This window comes from Triturus cristatus, chromosome 6, assembly GCF_964204655.1.
Source record: "Triturus cristatus chromosome 6, aTriCri1.1, whole genome shotgun sequence".
Classification (NCBI taxonomy): domain Eukaryota; kingdom Metazoa; phylum Chordata; class Amphibia; order Caudata; family Salamandridae; genus Triturus; species Triturus cristatus.
In genome coordinates this window covers 94203532-94217967 of record NC_140589.1, presented here as the reverse complement: position 1 = coordinate 94217967, position 14436 = coordinate 94203532, and the positions used below count along the sequence as shown (strand labels likewise).

The 14436-nt window shown below is 48.2% G+C and overlaps 1 protein-coding gene across 2 annotated transcripts in view; it reads left to right on the top strand.

Moving 5' to 3' along the window:
- Positions 1-14436, top strand: part of LOC146813818 (beta-1,3-galactosyltransferase 2-like) — a 120896-nt gene that overhangs the window by 40526 nt on the left and 65934 nt on the right. Inside the window, exon 1 of one of the 2 annotated variants that reach the window (XM_085610273.1) lies at positions 9750-9955. The exons of the other annotated variant lie outside the window; for it this stretch is intronic. The gene's annotated coding sequence lies outside the window, so the exon portion shown is untranslated. Of the gene's footprint in view, positions 1-9749; positions 9956-14436 lie in introns of those variants that run through there. 2 annotated transcript variants of the gene reach the window in all.

The window sequence follows — 14436 nt, the reverse complement described above, 5'->3', positions numbered from 1 at the left end:
ACTCTCAACCTCCAAAAATTGACCTCGCCATCTCCCTCCCTTGACCCCCCTATTGATAACGACTACCCCATCCCCAATTACCTACTTCTCATCCCCCACTTATCTCCCTCTCTCCCCCTAACCCTATTAACCCTTACTCCTCTGACCCCTCCTTGAATAACGGTAGCCCCAAACTCCTGTCACCTACTTATCATTCACTTCCCATGACCCGCCCTCCCCCTGTCCCCCAAACCTCCCTCCCCCTGACCCAACCACTCACTTACTCCACCATCTTTTCCCCGCAATCACCTATCGTAACTCCTCACCCCCCTACTCCTACCAATCCCATACACTCTCTGCTCCTCCCCTTCCTCTCTACCCGCCCCTCTCAGGCTCTACCTACCCAACCCCGCACCTCAACCACCAATAAACACCCATCTCCCTCACACACCCTTACCCCAACCCTCAATAATCACACATCCCCATCACACCAATATATTCATTTCTCACTCGCTTCATGCCCTTTTATCCTCTCTGACCACATCACCTGAAGATTTCTGCCCCCTGTATAACCTAACCCCTCCACTCTCACTTAACAGATCCGCCAGCCATCACTCCATACCTACTACCCTATCTCCAACCTCACACAGTAGGCCTCCATCTGCAACTAATCACGACCATTCCCTATCCCCAGACCATTCTCCTCCCACCTCCCACGCCCCTTCATTCCTTCCCTGTACCCGGAATACCCCAAGCCTACACAACACTGTACTTGTCCTAGCTACTTTAACTTCCGAACCCCTCACTCCTCCCAGTCCCGTCACCGCTCACCCCACACCATCTACCACATCTCCCCCCTCACACATTAGTCCACCCTCAGCAAATAACTCAGACCACGCACTCCCGGTACCTCCCCACTCCTCAATTGGCCAGATCCTACACAACATTGAATGTGACCTATCTATTTTAACTACTGAATTTGCCCGACTCAGAAAAGACTTCTTTGTCCACAGGACCAGAACCCTCCCTCACCATAAAACCACCATCCTCCCTCCCTCAAACATCCCCAATAACAAACACAACCTTTGGAGATCACTCCCTCTCCGATGCCGTAAGCATAGACCTCTCCGCACCTCGAACCATCTCTCCCCGTCCGATCTCGCCGACCTATGTAACTCCTACCTTACTAATCTGTCAACCACCAACCCTCCACTCCCTTATGCCCCCATCCCTGTTATCATAGGGACAAATAGAACCCCCTCCTCCCCCGCTTCCCCCAGACCACCACCTCCACTTTTCACTGATCCACTCTTGCCCACCCTCCATACCCAACCCCACACCACAGAAATGCATGCTAGTTAACTGTCGCTCCGCGGTCCTACACGCCACGGAAATCTCGGAAACCATCCTGAGTGAATCCATTGATATTGCATTCCTCACTGAAACCTGGCTAAATGACCACTCAACGAGCATACTTGACCTTCTCTCCCCCCTGGGATACTCTATTCTTAGAAAAGACAGACCTAACAGTGTTGGGGGAGGGCTAGCCATTATCTTCAAAAAGGAACTTCAGATTTCCCTTATCACTAACCCAGGCTACTCCTCATGCGAATACCTGGAAGCAGAACTGTTAACTCAAAACTCCCGCCCAATTCGTCTACACAACATCTATCGCCCCCCGGGACCACCACAGCCCTTCATTGAGGACTTATCTGATCTACTGGCGCAATCAGCATTATCCAACTCAAAAAATCTCTTTGTTGGGGATCTTAATCGCCATTGGAATGATACCAATGACCCCACCATCTCCCTCCTCACTATACTTCTTGAAATCAACGAACTCAAACAACTCTGCCAATCTCCAACTCACACTAAAGGATCCATACTTGATGTCATTCTGTCCAACGATGATCTGACCTCCGTTACCAATGTCATCCCCACTGACTGGTCCGACCATCACCTTATACTGTTCACCATTGCTACCTCAGCAAACCTTCCCGTCCCTAAAATTACCAGACCTAAGAAATTGACCAGAAACCTAAAAGGCATCCCCCCAGGAGTTCTACAATCAAAACTCCAAGCTCAACTTCTTCTCATTCCCCCCTCCCAAAATGCGAATGAGCTCACTGAACTATTTAACAATACTGTTACAGATATTCTAGACCAACTAGCCTCGCCTAAACTCAAAAACCAAAGAAACACCCCCTCAAACTCTTGGTTTAATACAGAGATAAATAATGAGAGACGGGCACTCAGACTGTCGGAAAGAACCTGGAGACACCATCCCTCACCCTCCCATCTTGCACTTCTCAGACATGCCAGATCCACTTACAAAAAACACATCCTCAAGGAAAAGGCATCCTTCTTCCGCACTCAACTTGACCGTGCCAAAAATAGACCCAGGGAACTCTTCAAAATCATCCGAAACCAAACTTCCCCCGCACCTCCAAATATGACAGCCTCATCAGACAGATGTGAAGAAATTGCCCACTTCTTCTCGGAAAAAATTGCCAAAATTGACCAATCCTTCCTTCCCACACAACTATCCTCCAACTCCCAATCCAATCCTGTCCTCTCCTCTAATGCCTACTCCACATCCCCCCTTCCAGACGACACTCTCTCTCCTCTGCCCTCTATCCTACCGCTCCCCAGCGAGCCTCCTCACCTGCCCATTTCCATACCCCCCCACCACTCCACAGGCCTCTCACCTTCCACATCTCCAGTAACCAACTCCCCTAAATCTAAACTTAAGAACAATGCCTCCTTGCTCAACTTTCTCCCCGTCACTGAGCTTGAAGTCCTCAATATAATTGGCAATCTAAAACCGTCCTCCCACACAAAAGACCCAATACCCTCCAACCTTGTCCCTGCCCTTAAGCACATCATCACCCCATTCTGGACCAAAATCATCAACACCTCTCTCTCCACGGGCTGTGTCCCCTCCTCCCTTCAGCTTGGTCAAATCTCGCCCATAATCAAAAACCCCAATGCTGACCCCAATGACCTAAATAATCTCCGCCCCATCACTAACCTCCCCCTTCTCTCAAAGGTACTTGAAAAATGTGTCCTACTACAACTAGACAAACACATAGAAAATTTCAACCTTCTCAACCCCTTTCACTCAGGCTTCAGGAAAGGCTGCAGCACCGAAACGGCAATGCTCAATGTCATAGATGACATCCATCAATCACTTGACAATGGCGAGACCTGCCTTCTTATACTTCTTAATCTCTCGGCAGCATTCAATACAGTCAACCATTCAGCCCTACTTAATGTGCTTAGGACCCGTTTCGGCCTTAATGGCACCGCCTACAAATGGTTCATCTCTTATCTACAACACCGTACTCAGCAAATCAAAATTCAAAACTGTCTCTCTACCCCCACTCCTGTCTCCCTTGGAGTCCCCCAAGGATCTATTCTCTCTCCCTCCCTCTTTAACCTCTTTATGGAACCCCTCACCCTCATTCTTAACCAAGCAGGCATAAATTACCACCTCTACGCCGATGACACCCAAATCTATTACAAGATTAAAACTCATGCTGACATATTACACCTGAACAACACCCTTACCAAGATCCAAACCTGGTTCCATTCCAATCATCTCAAACTCAACCCTAACAAAACCGAAATCATTCTCTTCTCCCCCAAAAATAACCCTCTACCCATTCAATCATAGATCCCTGACCTCAATGCACTCAATTGCTCACTCACCCTGTCCAACTCCGTCAAATCTCTTGGCATCACTATCGACAACACCCTAACCCTTAATGTTCACATCAAAAACTCTGCCAAAGGAGCCCTCTTAACTCTCCGTCACCTCAAGAAAATCAAACCATTCATACCCACCGATGATTTCAAACTCGTAGTTCAGTCGCTTGTTCTGTCACGTATTGATTATGGTAATGCCATCCTTAATGGAATCCCCAAGGTACACCTAGCTCCAATCAAAGCTGTGCTCAACCTTGCTGCCAGGCTCATCACGGACTGCAAACGCTTCGATTATATATCGTCTGCTCTCAAATCTCTTAAATGGCTCCCTATCAAAGGCAGATCTGTCTACAAAACCGCCTGCATTACTCATAAAGTCCTCCACCAAAACACTCCGCATTACCTCTCAAAGAAACTCCACACTGCGGGCTCCACTCGACCTCTGAGAAGCACCAACACCCTACTCCTAATCCCACCTCTGCATAAAAAGAAAGCTACACAATCTCGCTCCTTCTCTGGCAATGTCCCTATTATCTGGAATGCCCAAAAAACCTGCGCTGTAATCCCTCCTATTCTAGTTTCAAAAAAGACCTCAAAACCCACCTCCTCAATTATTATTGGGGTTCCTAACCTGTGTCCTACTCCTGATTTCTTATCTATCACACTATATTTGTTCAGTAATTATATACCATGTTCCAGTGCTTAATTTGTAAAATATGAAGTGCAGGTGCTCAAATGTTTGTCGGAGGCCACACCCACTTTTCTCCGGCTCCGCCCACTTCATCCACTGGCTCCACCCACTCAATTCAGAATCAAGATGGCTCGACGTAGGACTCTGAAGCAAAGCGAGTCCTGTGAGTCTCCGGTTTTGTTGCAGGCCACACTACAGAAATATTTTTTCTACGTAGAAAAATAGAGTACATTTTCACCAAAACCTTGGCCTAAAAATTACAAGCATCGCTCAAAGGTGTTGAACAATCACAGACATGTAACGCCCTGTTTGGGAGCATAATCAGCTCAAAACGTATGATTCAGACAATCTCGATGTACAAATGGGTGCAATGTCTGATATTTATGTTTCTAATCTCTCTTCATTGCTTGATTTTGCTCGCTAGAAAGTGTCAGACACATTCATAGTCATTGAAATATCACTAATAATTACACTGAATTGACTGAAATTATGAAAATGGCACTTATAGCAATCTGAAACCTTGGCAGCTATGCGGCGGGCGGGCGGGTGTCAGTGTCACTGGGCGAAGGGTGCACTGCACTTCAGGGAGAGCAGATTAGGACTTCACTACCTGACAAATGAAACTCTCCAATGTGAGCCCTGCTGCCAAGAGAACACTTCCTCCCAGGCCTGGCTGTTCCCTATTTACTCATCCAGCCTCTGCCTGCGAAGGAACCAAGCTGCTTCCTGCACCAGAGGTTATATCCTGCTACCAATGTCTATACTTGCTGTTAAAGGCCCCTACCCGAGTTAAAAGCCCAATTCACAGGCCTATAAGGGATAGAGGGTGACCCTTTAATAAGTGGTATTGACATACACAGGTTAATAAAGCTGTTAGAGCATTTTGCCTCCAATGGTAATATGATATTCTAACGTCACTGGAGCTAAAAGTCTTCCAAGGCAGTGAAAGCAGGCACCTCAATCCGCCGGTCTATAGTATAGGCCCCAGGCAGGCATGCATAGGTAAATGCAGAGAACAAATTATTCGGCTGTGGCCGGCCAGTGCCTGTCGGTTGATGCCAAACTACACTCACCTGCTAAAGCCCCCAGGACCCTGCTATTCTACGGAAACCTAAAGAAATGCCTCCAGGTGGCTCCATGCAAATGAGGGAAACCTTTTTACTTTGTGCACTCTCTCTACGCGACCGCATGCAGATATCAGCGCAGGGCAAAGGAGCAGGCAGGGGCCACATTGTGTGCCTCATGTGAGGTGGCACACTGTTGGTGGCGTGTGACTACCACTTGAAAGGGGAGAAAAGGCGGTACCGTTGATGCCCCAGTCATTCCTCTCCAGGCAGGTGCAGTAACAGTTCATGTTGCCATTGCATTGTGAAAAGTGGAACAGCTACTTTAGCCAGCTCACCCTTTTTTTCACTAATGTGCTGACTCCATGGCAGGTGTGAGGTCACTGCTGCCCAAGGAGATGGTCAGTGGCGGAGCATTAACTGTGCACTGACCAAGTCTGCATCTGGCGCACCCACTTACCGAGGCCGGGCTTGTTCACTGGAATATTGGGCTGCAGTTTAAGTCCCATCTGTTTCTAAGTTTATCAGATGCTGAGACTCTTGTATCACTCCGTTCTGGTCTGATGCTCTTGCCAAGTAGAAAACCTGCTCTCGCTGGCTATGCTGCTCTGAGTCCAGCCCCACTTTACCTCTTTGAGCCACAATTGTGCATTTTCAGGTTCAATGCTAAATGAGTGCTCGCAGAGGTAACTCTTGTCAGTACTAGTACTAGTCCCTTTAGTCCAACTATAGTCAGTATTGAGCGTAGATGATGGGACCGTCACGATTCAATCTGCATGGAGCTTTCGTTTCACATGAAATGTTAGCACACCTCCCGTTTATACCAGCAGCTCAAAACAAGCTCCCAACAACTGAGCAACAGTATAATGAGCAGCTAGTGTTGTTCGAATTATAAAAAGTGCAGGCAGAGGTCATGAACATGGAATTAAACACGTGATCAGCAACACAAACACACAGTGTGAAATGGTCACGTATACGTGTGCTTTTTAAAAACTGAATTCTGTTCCTATTCAATATATGAACTGAAACTTAATTCAAAAACTCTTAACTGGAATATTAGAGCAATACATGGTTTAAGTTTGCTCGAGTTGGGAATAGGATAACAGGCGTGCATACAAAAAAATGAATGCATACATTAACTGGTGCTCATGAAAAGCACTCCAATACCTAGTGGATAATTTCTGACGTTGTAGATTAAGACGCAGGGGCCGAGCACCGGAAGCCACTGGCACCGGCTCAAACTAAAAACTGAATATAGGTGATGTTATTAGGCATCCGGGTGGGCTCATGAAGAGGATGAAGAAAATACAGACTAGGGACAGAGAGAACCGATTTGAGGCACACATCCATTAGGGTCGGTCAGTCAGCATTCTTGAAAGTCTTCCATACTCAGAGTTGGAGATATATTTACCAGCTGCCATTAAACTACTCTGACTATTGCTGCCTCCCCCCCCCCCCTTAAAAAAAAGCCTCAAATCATGGCTTTCATCTGGGTTGTTGGGCGCTTCCAACTTGGCAGCTCCTTGCCTTGCAAGTGCGGGGCTGGGAGCAGGCCACGGATGGCAGAAATGTGACTGCGCAAACTGCCTGCGCGGTGTTGCAATGGTAATGGGCTATTTATAGTACTTATGCCCACATCCGATCGGATTGGCCTTTCCGACTAGGCCATCGCAGCACGGCACCAAAACTGAAACTGCTGTTGCACCCACAAGAATTGCTTCAATAATATAGTTCCGTTGTGTGCGCTAGGACGATTACTAACACATTCTCGTGGGGTGGGGTGGACAGTGGACTCCGTTTGTCTGTTATTTATTTTGGAGCAGCACTGAGGGAGATTCCTCTTTTTTTGCTAAGATTTACTGATGATCCAAATCATCCATTCCGATTGCAGTACAACATAAACTAGCGCCAGTAAATAATGTTTGTGGTTTGTGCACCGGCAGCCGCTGCCCCCACCCCCTCGAGCCAAGTACACAGACGCTGGGGTAGTGCCACACCAAGAGGCGCGTTTGGCGGCCCAAGCTACGCCACGGGATGGGGGTAGACAGTAACGACGATGCGTGGCTACTACTGTTGTTTCATTTACTTTATAATACTGCTAAATTTAGTAGTACTTACAGTTACGGTGGTGGGCTGGGGCACACTGCCTTACAGCCAGTTTATTTACCGATTTAAGCTGGCCTGCCTGGGCCTGGTGCTATACTGGCTGCCCTCAACGTCCTCGTGCTGTGGCCGCTGCCTAGAATGATGATAACTCGGTGCGGTGTGCCAGGGCATGGCAATTCTGAATAAAATCTGTGCACACTGCGGCACAGCCCCTACCCCCGAACAACCAAATCCAGCCCAATGCCCCAATCTCAATGTCCCGCCCACCGGCACAACAGTACACTAAACTAAGGGCCGCGGCTCGGCGGCTGTCAATGCCATCATATTTGATTTTTTAATCTTCTGTTCTGTCACTTGGCCGAATCAATGGCTCAGCTCTCTGGCTCTCACAGCTGCCGCAACACTCATCTTCATCGGGACTCGGGAGCAGAGTTGGGACTCTCGAGTCGGATTCGGGAGCAATCAAAAACAACTCTGCGCCGAGTCAGTACTGGAGTGAGTTTAGCTTTATAATATATGAGTTATTAACTTATTATATATAATACTTTTGTTACAAATACTGCGTGCAGCCAGCAGACTCGTAGACCCGGCCCTGACAATTAAGTGCCGGTGCTAAGCACCGGAAAGCACCGGCACAAATTAAGCACTGCCATGTTCTCCTGTTTCACCATTTACCTAATTACTTAAATGTATAGCTCCTGCCCCTGTTTATTTATCTGGTTTTGTATAATGCTCATGTCTGTACTTTGTATAATTTTTGTTGCACTACCTTTCATATGCTTTTATACCCTATGTGCCTTATACTATCCTTATCTTGTAAAGCGCTCTGATACCTCTGGGTCTAGCCAGCGCTATATAAAACCTTCAAAATAAATAAAAATAAAAAATAAATAAAAAAATGGTTGAATATGTTTGGATATGGATGGGCTTAATTATATAGTATTGTGCGACCTCCTCTGATGTGTCTGTAAAACGTACATTGTGTCCCGAAGTTTTTTCCTGAATTTTGACCTCCTGTCCTGAATTTTTTTCCTGAATTTTGACCTCCTGTCCTGAATTTTTGTCCTGAATTTTTACACTCACCGTCCTGAATTTGCACCCATGCAAGTTGGTCACCCTAGATCAGAATAGCTCGCATTTGACAGATGTTATCCCAGTGGAAATCTGATGGTGTCACTAATGTCTCTATGCGTTCTTCTGTCGCCCTTCATTCCTCTCTCTCTGTAAGTAGTGAGTACTCTTTTGGATTGCACTATTAAAGTGCACACTTATAGATGTGCATATCTGTGCAAACTGTAGTTGATCTTCACAATACAAACATTGACAACACTCAAAGAAAAACAAATTCAAACGTTCAGTCTCAGCTTGAAAAGCCGGGAGTGCAGGATAGCGCGACTTGATTTACAGCATTTCACGGACTATGAAACAAAGCAGTAGGCATAATATTAAAATAGTTCCCGCCATGAACCATATCTGAGATAGCATCAGGGAAAGAGTCCAACACCCCTTGGAAGAGGTTCATATACCCTTTCCCCGTCCTTCCATTCACTTGTCCTTTCATGGATCCATCTCTAGACATCCATCCATCCCCCCTTTATTCACCCACATGTGCATGCTTCCACCATCCATTTATATTTTTAGCCCTTGATCCTTTCACCAGCCCATCCCGTCTTCCCACCAATCAGCAACTCACTCTGTTATTCATCCTTCCATTACTCCATCAATCCATTATTAATGTTTCATTCACAATAGTGTAAATCCTTATTTTTACAAAAAATAAAGAAACTATTAAAATCACATAAGCGAAAGCTAATGCATTAGCCAATGCTTGTTTTAAACAGTAATCTATCGTCATCCTATTCATCAGCGAACATCCAGTGTTATATTACTTCCACCGTATACAAATCTCTTCTCCAAATCTTCCTTTCCCAAATAAATCGTTTTCAAAAAGCCAATTCCCTTCAAAGTAAAAATCCTCGGTCCTTTATAGTATCAAAATCTCCCAAAGTCACAAAAGTTATTCTCCCAGCATATCCAAAACGTCCTCAGTCCGGTCCGATAAATACGGAATGTTTTACACAGAGATTTTCTTTTTTACACCGATTTGCAAAGGGCACAGTGAGCAAGGAGGGCGGAGCAGGAAGGGCAGAGGCGCCGGTGATCGATAGCGCGCACTTTGCCCCATTGACGAGGGCATTGGCAGTGGGTGAGGCCAGCCAAGTGCCAAGGGCAGGAGGAGACGCTTGTCTGGCACGCTCTATGCGTCACTCGGCCAGAGAGCTCCTCCAAGGATATTTTTCTCCGATGTCACCCTGCGTCAAACGTGTGGGGCAGACACATGTATGTGGGCAACTACTAGCGCTCCTCACGCGGACGATGTGGAAAGGCAACAAGTTACCAGACTAATGTAAGTACAAAATGTAATATCCATCACAAAGAGGGGGGAGGGGGTGTCCGTGTATGCCCGGACGTGCGTGGGCGCCCGAGCCCGTCAGTGTGTGCGTGTCCCTGTGCACGTGCCAGCGGTGTTAAATCTTTGTCGGCCAAGGGTCCAAAATACAGGCTGTGCCCAGCCCCGGGTACCGTTCACCACCCCGGAGGGACGGGCACCGGCAGTCAGAAGGCCGATGGCGGGGCACACGGCATTCCGTAAGCACCGCTCAGACGTCAGAAACGTGTCAGAATTTACGAAGGTTTAAAAAACGCAAATCACGGGCAAGGCGAGAGGATAAGAACCCTCTCATGTGTGGGTCGAAGGTCTCCGCTATCCCTTTAAGAGATGTCTAGGAAGTGTGAAGGAGCTATACGAAATAATTCGGTTCGGTTCAAAGAAATTGTTCCTTCCTTATTGTGGATACATATTTAAGATGTATGAGGTGCATGCACACACAAAATAATGGCCATGGGACAGACATCGTGCATGAACAGGATAGGCAGGGCCAAATCAAACATGTGGCTTCGAAGGAATAGCAACAGGGCCGTTTCTAGGTGTTTTGCCGCCCTGGGCGGGAATTGAAAAATGCCGCCCCCTCCCTTTCACTACCAGCACTCTCTCCCCCTGTCAACCAGGTGTTGGGGAATAGAGGCCTGCTTTGGTGGCTCTCTAGCTAGTCTGGACTGTCAAATCCGTATTAAAGATTTCATCCCACATGCTACACCTTCCACTCATTCTCCCACCTCTCCCGGTTCACTTCGAGCCACGCTCGAACACCGTCCAGCGCTCAGCTGGTCATACGTCTACCTTCTTAGATGGTCTAAGCCCACGCTCTGCATACCACCACCCTTACAAAACTTCCCTCGCTTTACAAAGACACTTTTCTATACCAAATTCTTAAACACTCACAAATTAGTCTTGTGAGTTCACTATATGAAACCCCTTCCCAGGGAATTATGTTCCTCTATCTGACGTAGCTGTGTCCGTACCGGTTGTCCCGGGGTCATCTTTGGTAGAACTGAAAAGAATATGAAGTTCAGTGACGTCATCAGACCCCTGCTGCCCGCTCCCTGTCCTGAAGGCCTGGCTGATGATCTGTGAGTGACAAACAATGTCTTACATCAAAGGGGAGAGAGTGGGTTGACAACAGCAGAGGAGACGGGCCTTCGCAGCAGGGTACCGCGATCACATTGTTACTTTGATGCACACTGTACCATCCCATCCGTTGATACATACATTGCATTGTGCTTGTTGTCAAACACCAGTTAGCTCACGGCCCTCCCCCGTCTCCAGCCCAGCCCACAGCGCTGTTAGGTCAGACATCTCTGCAGCCCCCAAGGGAGCTGCCGCCCTCTCACCTTCATGTGATGTGCGCAGTCATGAGGAGATGTCTCTTAACAGCCAGAGCTCTCCACTACCTTTGAAAAATTAATCCGACCATGTGTAATGTAATCCCTGGTGCTCGTGTATAGTGCTGTAATGCCCTTGACCCAAGTTCGCGCTCTATAAAACTGCAACAGCAAAAAAGACTTGGATATATTTACTGGGGTTCTGGTGGTCTCCTTTCTCACTGCTCAGAGTTTTCTTCAGTTATAAATTGTTTCAGTTTAACGGACTCGTGGGAGTTTTGCACATGTGGGAATACAAAATACGTGATTTGGACTCCTGGTGAGATTATTTAATGGCGTGCGTGTCAGAGTCTAGTCCCAAAGCATGCACTGCCTGCCCCTGAAGCCCTGCCCTTTGCTTTGCTAACAGGCCGTGAAAACTTGTGAACGCTTGTGAGCTGCTGTGATTTGTACCTCCTAATTCCATCTGCTTGTCTGCCAGTTTTTTCTCAATTTACTCTATTGATGGACTTGGCCCTTTTTGGCAGGTTCACCCCTAAACTTTTTGCCTTTCCTGTGACCTGGTATTGGTGGTCCAGTGTAAAGTGCATGCGCTCTCTGAGTGCATGTGGTGAGATTGGCCTGCCCTCCCATAGGAATGCATGGGGGATATGTGTGTCCATGGTAATTCCTGGTGTGAGAGGAGTGCAGGGTCGAGTTTGGTATGTGCAAACTCGTGAGAATAAATGCTGCGCAATGGTGTGCGCAGATTTATGGTGACTGGGGGAGAAGTGCCACTTTTAGAAGTTGGCATTTCTGTGTGCTTTGTGTCTGCCTGCCTGATGTGGAGTGCATGTCTGGCTTGTGATTGACAGGTGCTGGATGGTGTGGGGAATTCCAGGAGCCAGGGTGAGTCAGCCCAGTGGTGAATAGAGAGATCTGCATCTAGATGGGAGGGAGGAGTTGCACCTGGGACCTCAATAGGGCTGTGCCTTCCCTCCACAATGCTGGCTCCGCCCCCTGTGGTGCGTCTGATCCCTGAGCCCCCATCTGACAAAGGAGAGAGGAGCTGAGCAAAACAAAGTGCTCCAAAGCTCTCTGGAACCAGTTGCATCTGGTTCTCCCATGCCCTGCACTCTTACACAAAGGATTTACTGGTATAAATATAGGGGCTGTGACCCCATGAAATTGTTCAGTTCTGGTGCTGTTCCTGCTGGGGCGTGCTGCTGCTGGGGCCCAGGGGGGGCTGCCATGAGGGCTTGCCTCCCTGGGCCCTGCATTGCCCCTTGATACCCGAAAGGACTTTTGGGACCGCTTTTTGCCTTGCTTGTGATCCTCCAGGACCTTGGTGGAGCTTGTGCTGCATCTAGCGCCTTGGGAGCGCTGGGTACCTTACTTTTGATGGCCCTGAGGAGCGCTCCTGTTTTAGACTTGCAGCGCTGGGCTGCGATCGCCGCCGAGGGAATCCTGACGTAGGGATTCCCCCATTCTGCCCGATGTATTGCGGGGGCCCACCCCGCGTTTGGATTGCTGATTGCAATTTATGGAGAGCGGGTGCCCACCCCGCTCTCCTGCTATTTTGAATAGTGGGTGCCCACCCCACATGGCCGCTTTTCATTTATATTTAAATGCGGGTGCCCACCCTGTGTTCTATTATGAGAAGATCACCGCCGCAGCCCGTTCTGAAATAAGCCAGTCGGAGGCTGGCGATCGCAGTGCGGCCGAGGCGGAAGTCAGGCAGCGTGGTGCCTGACTCGGGGCGGGACTTCCGCCTTAGCGTGGGAAGCCCGGCCCCGGTGTGCAGAGCAAGGGAGAATGGGAGCCCACCCCGCCTCCTGGAGCGCCACAGAGAAGTCCCGGGTCCCAGGAGGGGGCCCGGGTGAAGAGCAACGGTGGCCAAGGACCCCTGATGGCAGCGCGGGGCTCCCAGGAGTCCAGGGAAGCCCCGCGAGATGAGTGCTGCCGCCCCTACGAGAAGGATCCTGCCTCCTCCCCCAGCCGGTGAGTGGAGCTCGAGGGAGTCCGGGTTGAGAGAGGCAGAGTCAGAGCGGCCTGTCTGGCAGTGGGCCGCTCCAACATTGTTGAGCAGTTACTAGAGGGGCCAGAGGAGCGTGGGGGGTCAGAGGCATTATTTGGTTACAGAGCCCCGTGTGGCTCCAATGTTTGGCATTGTTATTTTTAGAGCCCCGTGTGGCTCCAACAGTTGGCCCAATTGTTTTCAGAGCCCCGTGTGGCTCCAACGAAGGGTGCACAGTTGTTTTAAGGGCCATCGAGAGCCCATGCACATTTTAATATTTCCAGCTGCCCAGCAAGTAGTGGGCAGCTGCACCATTTAGGCACACAGTTCTTTGGGGGGATGTTTTGAGTTAGGAGTGAGATGCACTCCTGTGCCCCATACTTTCCCAGCGAGTAGTGGCCAGCTGCAATGTTTAGATCTGCGCAGTTGCGCACCCTTGACTTCCGCTGCCTTGGCAGCGCGCCCTGACTGTTGGACATAGGGCATTTGAGCCCCTTTTGAGATGGCCAGTTGGCCAGGGGGACTATGAGGTAAATAGGGCGCCAGGCCCTAATGTGAGTAATGCCTCTACTATGGTCTTTTTTTTAGGAGACTATGTGCTAATGTGATTATGTGGTGCTAGGAAATGTAATGTATGTACTATGTTTTATGCACCCTGTGTTATACCTCTAAATGTGTTTTTTATGATTATGAGGTTGTTTTTCATCCTATGGTTTATGCTAGTGAGATTATGTTCCACTGTGTGATTTATGCCCCTAATGTGAGTTATCCTTAGGAGGTTAGGGTCTAATGCGTTTAGACTTATGAGAGAATTGCATAATGTGTTTATGCTGGTGAGGTTGGCGCAGAATGTATTTGCGCCTAATGTGATACTGTGCATAATGTGGTTTATGTTACAGGCTGATGCTTAGTACAGTGGTTACCAGTAGTTACTGGTTGTGTTTTAGGTTTATGATATGTTCTGCATTTACTAAGTTCACTTTGTGATGGTTCTGAAAGTGGTCCAGTTGGCCCTGTCAGGTGTAAATAATCCCTTGTAAATATGACCTAGTGCCAGGTGGCACCATGTATATTATGTGATTACTATTCTAATGTGTTATGAGAATACA